The 11,372-nt window shown below is 38.5% G+C and overlaps 1 non-coding gene across 1 annotated transcript; it reads right to left on the bottom strand.

Moving 5' to 3' along the window:
* Positions 1 to 2,173: 2,173 nt before the first annotated feature.
* On the bottom strand, positions 2,174 to 2,245 carry trnah-gug (transfer RNA histidin (anticodon GUG)). The gene has a single exon. It is a non-coding gene; the product is annotated as a tRNA-His (tRNA).
* Between the last annotated feature and the right edge of the window lie 9,127 nt (positions 2,246 to 11,372).

Genomic DNA, 11,372 nt, shown 5'->3' on the forward strand with positions numbered 1-11,372 from the left:
GAAATTTTATGTCGCCGTTTCAACCCGTACATCTGTCAGGCAGCCCAGTCCGGTTATTTTAACTACTTGCAGAACCCGAGAATTCTGAGACCCGCCTTCCGGTTCTGGGGACCATGATTAACCGGGAACAACAGTTTGGCCGTTGAATGTAATGACATCTACTTTTCTTTTTACCAGACCTCAAATTCTGCTCCTTGCCAGTTCCACTAAGCATTTATTTATTTAACTTTTGTAAATGTATCCACATCCTCTACAAATGGTCCACTGACTTAAAAAAGCCTCCGACATGCCATTAGTTGCAAACATGTTCACCCCATCGTCTTCTGTTAGATCCTGTCTTATTCCTAAAAAAATAACCCTGCTGCAGTGTATGATCCCAACTTTTGGACCCCTTTCCTTTTCTATCACTAATAGTTGAGAGAATGAAATATGAGTTCGGTCTTCAGAATAAATGTATCATGACCATTTATTTTTTTAGTACGTACGAGACCATTTTCTGAACCTTCTTCCAGCTTATAGCTATGTTCAGCTATATCTAGTTAACTAACCTATGCATGGTGTAACTCACTGTGAACTAAAAGTCATTTGTAGTTGGAAACGTGGAGGTAAAATAAAATGAAGCTTTACTTTGGTATTACATGAAATCTCTCACTGAGCGCTGCATTTAATTGACGCCTGGTTGTTGAAATTCGATGTGCCCGTTTCCCGTTAAAAAGAGTTACGAATGTTTCTCTTCAGCTCTTGAACAACACGTCACTCCCTTTCCTTCCAGTTCTTCCAGGGTCCACCGCACTCTCCTATCAGTCTCCTTCTTCAGTCCCACCCCTCCCTCCCGCTTCTTACTCATTTACTCTCCCCTACCCAACTTCCCACTCACCTGGTCTTATACATCCCCCCGTCAGCTTGTGCTCTCCGCTCATCCACATACTCTGGCCTCTGCCCCGTTCCTCTCCAGTCCTGATGAAGGGTCTCAGCTCAGAACGTCGACTTTTTATTCACCTTCATAGATGCTGCGTGACTTACTGAAGATGTGTTGCTCAAGATTTCCAGTATCTTCTGTTTCAAATGTTGCCTCCTGGTTTCCGGAAAAGGGACCTTCAAGCACCAAAGTGATAACCACGAGGCTGCAGAAACACTGCCCCACCGTTTAGCTTGTGCGACAGAAGATGAAGCCTTTGCATAATGTACTCTACCAAGTAACTGTTCTGTTCTGGCCTGTTAGATTGACGGTTACGGTATAAAAATCATTGTATTAGGAAATGAAATCGCCTGTGCCATTTCCGCTGACCACATCCTTTACAGCAACGCTGTCGCAATTGAAAATGGCTTGCACTGATTCAGGAGTTTGACCCGCACCGCACATTTCGCAATCCACTAGAGACACTTAGAAACAGAGGTAGAGACACCCTGATAACCGGAGGCACTCATTGCAGAATGTCACGCACAGACAGACGCAGGAGAGGGAGACAAGGCAGGAGCAGATGCAAGCACTCACGAAGTTAGAGAGTGGCTGGATAAGAACAGAGAGTATATGGCTACACACTGTGGCAGGGGCGCAAAGAGCAGAGACTCACAGAGGTAGGAACACTGAGACAGGCACACTGGGAGTCGGAGACATGGGCACTCTTGAACAGTGGCAAACATACAAAGGCAGGCATGAGAACGGGAGAGAGCAAAGCAGACAGTGTGAGAGGACACACACAGAAGGGCAGAGTGGGGCAAGCACCCAAGCAAGCGGCAAAAATGGAGGAACAAAAGTATTAATGAAAAGAAACCGAACAACGATTTACCTCGTGGCACACACTCAACTAGCAATGTTTATTGGCGATCTATGATGAAACGAGCCGCTAGTCAATGTGTGATTTGCGCCGGCATAATCCAGTTCCAGAAAGAGAGTTAGCGGAAGGAGGCTCCCAGTGAGCAGTTGCTGCTTTCCGCCGGCAGTGGGTGGTTAGAGAGCGGAGACCCTGTGTTGTTACTGAGGCCTGTTTATATTCTCGCGCCTGACGATCTGTTGAGCAAGTGCACCGCCTGATTCAATGTGAAATCTTGGGAACGAGAAAGTTAGTGGTGACCGGGGAATATCAACCCTTCGGGAGAGGCGGCGTTCTGAAATTCAGCAAAAGGGGAGGGTTTAAGTTTGCAGATGAAAGCCGAATGTGTAACTACTGATTGCCGTGACTCGGATTCGAACCGAGGTTGCTGCGGCCACAACGCAGTGTACTAACCACTATACGATCACGGCCAAGCACTTCAGCCGTGCGCTCCCGGCTCTGTCAGAATTTCGAATTCTGTTGTTGGTACAGAAACGCTCCGCTGAATAAATCAGCGGTTCCCACTGCCCGGCCGAGCTTCCACAATGACTCTGCGGGTCAGCCCCGGATGCGGCAGGAGAAACTGGGTCAACTTTTCAGGTCCGAGAGCCAGAAAAGAGAAAGGGAGACAAAAGGAGCGTGCGCAGTTATAGTGAGGGACGGAAATGGAATGGTTCTGATTGCGTAAAAACCGGATGGCCAATGGAAGAGCTCAGCGGGTTAAACGGCATCTGCACAGCCAATGAACGACTTTGTGGACTTTTGTCAGGACTCTGGCCATGAGAATCGGTTGTAAACGTAGGTGACAGGTTAATGAGTGAAACGGACCATTTAGAAAGTGAGAACAGAGACTTCGAAGCCGACAATAATCTCCTGCGGTTTCACATACTGTATCGCGATCGCGTTGCCCTCAACGAGCCATATTCTTACTTAAATAATATTAGATTATTAGTAATCGAATAGAATCACTGAACATTTTATGCGAATTAAGAATGTTTTCAAAAGTTTGCGGCGAGACTGGAAATCAGGGCAGGATGGCAGGTGCCGATGAAATTATCACTTTCCTGTTGGAGTGCAAGGCAACTCCGATAGGGCAGGGAACCCCGGCTGACGAAGGATAGTGACAAACCAGATAGGGAAAAGAAGGAAACACATGTCAGGCGTAGAGAGTTGGGGTGAAAGAAGTACCTAACGTGTAGAACTGACAGGGAGGAAACGCAAGAGTTGGATCTGGAGGGCTGGTCAAGAATACAAAAGGAAATTTTCGGGGTATTGTGGGCAATTTTGAGCCCCTTGCCTCCATTGTAGAGGAACTGGAGGAGGTCTACGAGAATGATTCTGGAAATGTAAGTATCAACGTAGGAGGAGTCATCTGTAGCTGTGTGTCTGTATTGTCTGCATGTTCAGAAGGATGAAGGGGTTTTCATTGAAATCTATTGAATACTTGAAGGCTCAGAGAGGACGTGAAGAGGTTGTTTCCTATATAGGGAAACCTAGGACTAGAGGGCACAGCCTCAGAATAGAAGGGCGTCCCTTTAGAACAGAGATTATGAGGACTTTATTTGGCTACAGAATTGAATCTGTGGAATTCATTGCCGTTATTGTGTATATTTTAATCGGAGATTGATACATTATTGATTAGTAACGGCGTCAAAGGTTATGGGCAGAAAGCAGGAGAATGATTGAATGGCGGAGCAGAGTCGATGGGCTATCAATGCTCCTATGTCTTATAGTTTTGTCTTTAGGAGATAATGTCAATAAGAATCCTCTGTTCGTATGAATGCTACAGGCATGACGGACGTGCAGGTTGCCGATGTTGTATATTTAATATTTCGGTAATTTTTAAAATAATTTTTTAATTGAATTTTCAAATAGGTTGCAGAAAGAAAAAAAATTATCAACCCTTCCCCCCTCCCCTTAACCCCTCTCCCCAACATTTCCCCGTAGAAAGAGAAAAAAAGAGAGAAGAAAAAAGAAAGAAAGAAAGAATGCCTGGATATCGGAAGATCCCCACATGCTCCATGGAGTTCATAATAGCTTTAGTATATATATTTATTTCTTTCCCCAGATAACCAATAATTTTATCTTCGGAGTACCTATATATTTAATCCTATCTTTTGTAAATAAGGGCGCCAAATTTTCAGAAATATTTCATATTTATCTCTGAAATTATAAGTAATTTTTTCAAGTGGAATGCAGCTGAAAATTTCCTTCTTCCAACGATCCATACTTAAATATGAATCCGATTTCCGAGTAACTGCAATAGCCTTTTTGGCTACTGCCAATGCAATTTTTATGAATTCTTTCTGATATTTATTCAGTTTGGATTTCGGTTTTATCCCTTCAATATCGCCTAGTAAAAATTTTAAAACAAGACCAAGTAGAGTGTAATAAAGTACCAATTTCTTGATTACATCGGAAACATTGATCAGATAAATTTGGGTTTAATTAATTTATTTTTTGTGGTGTAATATATAATTGATGTAAAAAATTATATTGCACTAATCTTAACCGGGCATTTGTTGTATTTGTCATACTGTCAAGACATAGTCTTGACCAACTTGTTTCTTCAATTTTAATATTCAAATCAGTTTCCCATTTTTGTCTTGACTTATGAATTCCTTGTTTAATTGCCTGTTTTTGAATCAAACTATACATACAAGAAATAAATTTTTAAATTTTTCCTTTTTGAATTAAAGTTTCTATTTCACTAGGTTTCGGCAATAACATTGTTTGACCCAATTTATCTCTTAAATAAGCCCTTAATTGGAAATAACAAAAAAGAGTGTTGTTTGATATTTTGTATTTATTCTTTAATTGATCAAAATACATTAATATACCTCCTTCAAAACAATCTCCTATATATCTAATCCCTTTTTGAAACCAATTGTATAAAAGTTGGTTATCCATTGTAAAAGGAATAAGTTTATTTTGAATTAAAGGTCTCTTTGCTAATAAAGATATCTTTATCTCATCATCAACATTTATCTTATCCCATAAATCAATCAAATGTTTTAATATAGGAGATTCTTTCTTTTCCCGTATCCATTTAGGTTCCCACTTATATATAAAATCTTCTGGTATATTTTCTCCTATTTTGTCTAGTTCTGTTCTAATCCATGCCGGTTTATCTTCATCAAAAAAAGATGCAATAAATCTAAGTTGATTTGCTTTATAATAATTCTTAAAGTTTGGAAGTTGTAACCCTCCTAAGTCAAATTTCCATGTCAATTTTTCCAACGATATTCTTGACATCGTACCTTTCCAAAGGAACTTCCTCACACATTTATTTAACTCTTGAAACAATTTCTGCAGTAATTGTATTGGTAGTGTTTGGAATAAATATTGTAATCTAGGGAATATATTCATTTTTACAGCATTTACTCTGCCTACTGTTATTGGTAACGTCATCCATTTATCAAGATCTTCTTGAATTTTTTTCAATAATGGTAAATAATTTAATTTATATAAATTCTTTATATCATTATCAACTCTTATACCTAAATATTTTATACCATTTATCGACCATCTAAATTGAGTTATTAGTCGACATTGACTATAATCTCCGTTAGTAAGGGGCAGAATTTCACTTTTATCCCAATTTATTTTGTAGCCTGATATTTTCCCATATTCTTCCAATCTAGAAGATAATTTACGCAGCAAATACAATGGGTTTGTTAAATAAAGCAAAACATCGTCACAAATAAATTAATCTTATATTCCTCCTGGTTAACTCTGAAACCCATAATATCTGGGTCCGTTTTAATTAATTCAGCTAATGGTTCTATCGCCAACAGAAATAAAGCAGGTGATAATGGACAACCTTGTCTAGTTGACCTTGTTAACTGAAATGATGTTGAAATTTGACCATTTGTCACTACTTTAGCTTTGGCATTAGTATTTAAGGTTTTAATCCATTTTATAAAAGATACTCCTAATCCATATTTTTCCAATACCTTAATTAAAAAATCCAATTCCAATCTATCAAATGCTTTTTCTGCATCTAAGGCAACTGCCACACTAATTTCCTTCCTCTTTTGTGCTAAATGAATTATGCTAAGTAACCGAGTTACGTTATCTGTCGATTGTCTATTTTTGATAAATCCTGTTTGATCCATATGTATTAATTTTGGTAAGTATTTAGATAATCTATTAGATAAAAATTTTGCTATTATTTTATAGTCGGTATTCAACAAAGAAATAGGTTTATATGATGTTGGCTTTAAAAGATCTCTATCTTTTTTTGGCAATACTATTAAAATAGCTGTCGAAAAAGATTCTGGAAGTTTATGCGTTCTTTCCGCTTGGTGTATTAACTCCATAAAAGGAGGAATTAGTAAATCTTTAAACTTTTTATAAAATTCGGGCGGAAAACCATCTTCTCCTGGGGATTTATTACTTTGAAATGATCCGATAGCTTCTTCGACCTCTTTTAATGTAAAAGGCATATCTAATCCCTTCTGTTCTTCTGAATTCAATTTTGGAAGAGTTATTTGTGATAAAAACCTTTCTATCTCGACATTATCATTTTGTGATTCTGATTGATGCAGTTCAGAATAAAAATTCTTAAAAATTTCATTAATTTTTAAAGGTTTATAAGTAATTTTATTTACACTTGTTCTAATTGCATTTATCGTTTTGGAAATCTGGTCTGTTTTTAACTGCCAAGCAAGAATCTTGTGTGATCTTTCACCTAGTTCGTAATATCTCTTTTTAGTTCTCATAATTGCTTTTTCTGTTCGGTATGTCTGAAGTGTATTATATTGTAACTTCTTGTTAACAAGTTGTCTTCGTTTTTCTTCTGTCATATATCTTTGAGATTCTTTTTCTAATTTTGTAATCTCTTTTCCAATTGATCTATTTCTACCATATATTCCTTCTTAATTTTAGAAGTATAACTTATCATCTGGCCTCTCAGATATGCCTTCATTGCTTCCCGTGCTATAAATTTATCATCAACTGAATGTAAATTCGTATCTAAAAAAAAACTGAATCTGCTTTTTCATGAAATCACAAAAATCTTGAGTTTTAATAATATTGATTTAAATCTCCATCTGTAAATCGATTCCTCTTGATCCATCATTATCATTGTCATTGTCAAGGGGGAATGATCTGACAATATTCTTGCTTTATATTCCATATTTTTCACTCTGTCTTGAATATTCGTTGATAATAGGAAAAAATCTATCCTTGAATAAGTTTTATGTCTATTTGAATAAAATGAGTAATCTCTTTCTTTTGGATTAATTCTTCTCCATATGTCAATCAAATTTAAATCTTTTATCAATGATAAAGTTAATTTTGCTATTTTTGATTTTGTAACAACCTTTGTTGATCTATCTAAAACTGGGTCTAGACAAAAATTAAAATCTCCACTTATTAATATTTTGTCATGTGCGTCAGCCAAATTTAAAAAGGCGTCTAGTATAAATTTGACATCATTTTCATTTGGTGCATAAATATTCATAAGAGTCCATAGTTCTGAAAAAATTTGACAATGTATAATTACATATCTCCCCGCAGAATCAATTAATACATTTTGTATTTTAATTGGTAAAGTTTTATTAACCAAAATTGCAACTCCCCTCGCCTTTGAATTAAATGAAGCTGCAATAGCATTTCCGACCCAATCTCTCTTTAATTTCTGATGTTCTATCTCTGTTAAGTGTGTTTCTTGTAAAAAAACTACATCTTTTTTCATTTTCTTAATGTATGTTAAAATTCTTTTTCCTTTCACCGGTCCATTAAGCCCATTAACATTAAAACTATAAAAATTCAGTAAATTAGTCATTATTTTTAACAAGGTTACTCCAATCTATAGTAATACCTAACCTTTCAACTTTCGTAGTACCTTGGGGAATCTATTTAAAATTCTCCATGTTGCTATGTGTCTCGCCCCCCCCCCCCCCCGATTGTCCAGGCAAAGAAAGAAAGATAAAAGAAAAATAGATTATAAAGAAAAAATAACAAAATACCCCTCTACTAATGTTGTGAATGAAAAAAACACAACATTACCCCCCTCCGTTGTACGGGTCATGGCAATCGTCATGACTACACACGTGAATCCCGTAGCAATCGATCCGAAGTTCCCCCTGCTCCCCCGTACCTTTAAAAATTATATATAAGAGAAGAAAAAATAATATCACTACTCTCGATTAATATTTCTCAAATTTTTACCTTTCTCCCCCTGTATCATATAATTAAGAATTTATTTAAATATTCTTCTGTCCTTGACATCCATCAACTCCATTCACTTTTCCTGTCTTCATCTTTAATCCGTCTCGCTTTTAAATCTTTGGCTGTGGTTAGTGAATATTTGGGAGTTCTTGTGCAAATTCTTCTGCATCTCGATAATCAGTAAAAAATCTTCTTTTTCCGTCATCCAAAAACATTATCAGGGTTGCAGGGTGGCGCAATATAAATTTATAACCCTTTTCCCATAAAACTTTCTTTGCTGGGTTAAGTTCCTTCTTTCTCTTCAAAAGGTCATAACTTATACCAGGATAGAAAAGAGCTGTTTTCCCTTCTATCATCAATGGCCCGTTTCTCTTTCTGGCACGCTGGGCAGCCGCCTTCAGGATCTTTTCTTTATCTTGATATCTTAAGCATTTTATCAAGATTGTTCGTGGGTTTTGATCAACTTGAGGTCTTGGTCTTAACGGTCTGTGAGCCCTTTCAATTTCAATTAACTGGGTTCCTTCTTCCATTTCCAAAATTTCCGGAATCCATTTTTGAAAAAAATTTATTGGATCCTCTCCCTCTATACCTTCTTTAAGTCCAACAATCTTAATATTATTTCGTCTGCTAAAATTTTCCAAGTACATCCACTTTTTCCAACAACCGTTTTCTTTCTGATGTCCAGGCAGAAATATTATCTTCCATTTTATTCACTCTATCAATGGTGTTTCCCATTGTTTCTTCCAAGTTTTTAATTTTCTTGTTCATTTTATCCTGTTTTTTCATCATTTTATCAAACATAATCTTCATATTTTTAATATTCCTGGACTTTTTTTTGTACATCTATTTGTGCCGGAATATCATCCTGTTTTACGCAGTCGTTATATACGACAATGTCCCTGTTAACGGTGAATGCTGAAGCAAAGGACCTTTCATACTTCCTTCGATTCCAGACACATGCTTCATCTTCCCTCCCTAACGGGTTCAATCCTCACTCTAACCAATTTCCTGCCCTCGTACGTGAGAACACCGAGGAATTTTCCTTAAACCTACTCGTCAAGGCCTTCTCACGCCGATTTGTAACTGTCCCGAGTCAAATTTCAATCTCCTTCCCAGTTATCTTATAGTTCTCAGGAACCCTAACTGATCCTTGCTTCCTAAACCTCAAGCCGCGGTGTCGCCTGTTTACAGCCACAGGAGAGAGGCGTTGGAGTCCGTGCGTTCCAGGGGGTGTATCGCTGCGTCCAAGATGATGTCGGTGTTGCTCCCCCCACCCCCTCGCTGGCGTCCCTTTTAAATCTTTCACCTTAAATATGTCCTCTAGTCTGTAATTCCCCTTCCTTCCGGAAGTGTTTTGTTTCGAACTGTGAGTGTTCTTGCCTTTGCTTTGAGAATTCAGTCCAGCTTTATGTGACTACCTTCCTTTTATATGCTGAGGCTGATACTCCTGTGAAATATCTGAGAACGCGATATTGCACAGGAACATTAGCCTCAGCATGCGAGTGTGTTCTGCTCGTTACACATGTATAACTTACCCCTTTTTCTTGTTTGCCTTCCTCTGTTTCTCGTCTCTACCTTTGGTCAGCGATTTTTCTCTTTGTTTTCGTCCGTGTTTTTGAGTGTCGTTGACACAGTGGCGAGCGGCTCTCTCCATTTCTACGTCTGATGTCTTTGTGTAAGCTTATCTCCCTTTCTCAGTGTCAATTACTTTCACGCTTGTTTCTATCTTTGCCATAGTTGTTACTGTTGTCTGACCGTGTTGAATATAGTCACTGAACACAAACGAGGACTTCCAGCATCACGATCCGAGACGGAAGACCAGTAGAATCTCACAAAAACGAGAAAATTTGCAGTTGCTGGAAATCCAAAGAAAACATACAGAAAATGCTGGAGGAACTCAGCAGGCCAGGCAGCGCCTATGGAAAAATGTAAGCAGTCGACGTTTCCGGCCAAAGCCCTCTACAAACAACTACCACTCTCTGAGTAAAGAAACTACCCCTCATGTTACACTTAAACTTTTGCCCCCTACGTCTCTACTCATGTCCTCTTGTTTGAATCTCCCCTACTCTCAATGGAAAAAGCCTATCCACGTCAACTCTATCTATCCCCCTCATAATTTTAAATACCTCTATCAAGTCTCTCCTCAACCTTCTACGTGCCAAAGAATAAAGACCTAACTCGTTCAATCTTTCCCTGTAACTTAGGTGCTGAAACCCAGATAACATTCTAGTAAATCTCCTCTGTACTCTCTCTATTTTGTTTATATCTTTCCTATAATTTGGTGACCAGAACTGAACACAATACTCCAAATTCGGCCTTACCAATGCCTTGTAGAATTTTAACATTATATCCCAACTCCTATACTCAATGCTCTGATTTATAAAGGCTAACATACCAAAAGCTTTCTTCACCACCCTATCCACATGAGATTCCACCTTCAGGGAACAATGCACCATTATTCCTAGATCACTCTGTTCTACTGCATTCTTCAATGCCCTACCATTTACCATGCATGTCCTATTTGGATTATTCCTAGCAAAATGCAGCACCTCACACTTATCAGCATTAAACTCCATCTGCCATCGCTCAGCCCACTCTTCTAACTGGCCTAAATCTGTCTGCAAGTTTTGAAAACCTACTTCATTATCCACAACGCCACCTACCTTAGTATCATCTGCATACTTACTAATCCAATTTACCACCCCATCACCCAGATCATTAATGTATATGACAAACAACATTGGTCCCAGTACAGATCCCTGCGGCACACCACTAGTCACCGGCCTCCAACCTGACAAACAGTTATCCACCACTGCTCTCTGGCATTTCCCATCCAGCCACTGTTGAATCCATTTTACTGCTTCAATATTAATACCTAACAATTGAACCTTCCTAACTAACCTTCCGTGCGGAACCTTGTCAAATTCAATCCATTAATTTGCTGATGATACAACCATTATTGGTAGAATTATCAGAAGCAGACGAGAAGGCATACAAGAGCGAGATCTATCAGCTAGTTGAGTGGTATCGCAGCAACACTCAACTCAATGCACTCAGTGTCAGCAAGAATAAAGAGCTGATTGTGCACTTCCAGAAAGGTAAGTCGAGGGAACAGGAACAAATCCTCACAGAGAGATCAGATGGAGCGAGTGAGCAGTTTAAAGTTCCTGGGTGTCAAGATCTCTGAGGATTTAACCTGATTTCAATATATCGATGCAGCTATAAAGAGGGTAATACAGCGGCTATACTTCATTAGGAGTTTGAAGAAATTTGGTTTGTCAACTAAAACACTCGAAAGCTTCCGTTGATACACCGTGGAGAGCATTCTGACAGGATTCATCACTGTCTGTGTTGGTGGGTGGTGGGGACGACGCCTACCGC

This window comes from Hemitrygon akajei, chromosome 11, assembly GCF_048418815.1.
Source record: "Hemitrygon akajei chromosome 11, sHemAka1.3, whole genome shotgun sequence".
NCBI classification, from domain to species: Eukaryota; Metazoa; Chordata; class Chondrichthyes; order Myliobatiformes; family Dasyatidae; genus Hemitrygon; species Hemitrygon akajei.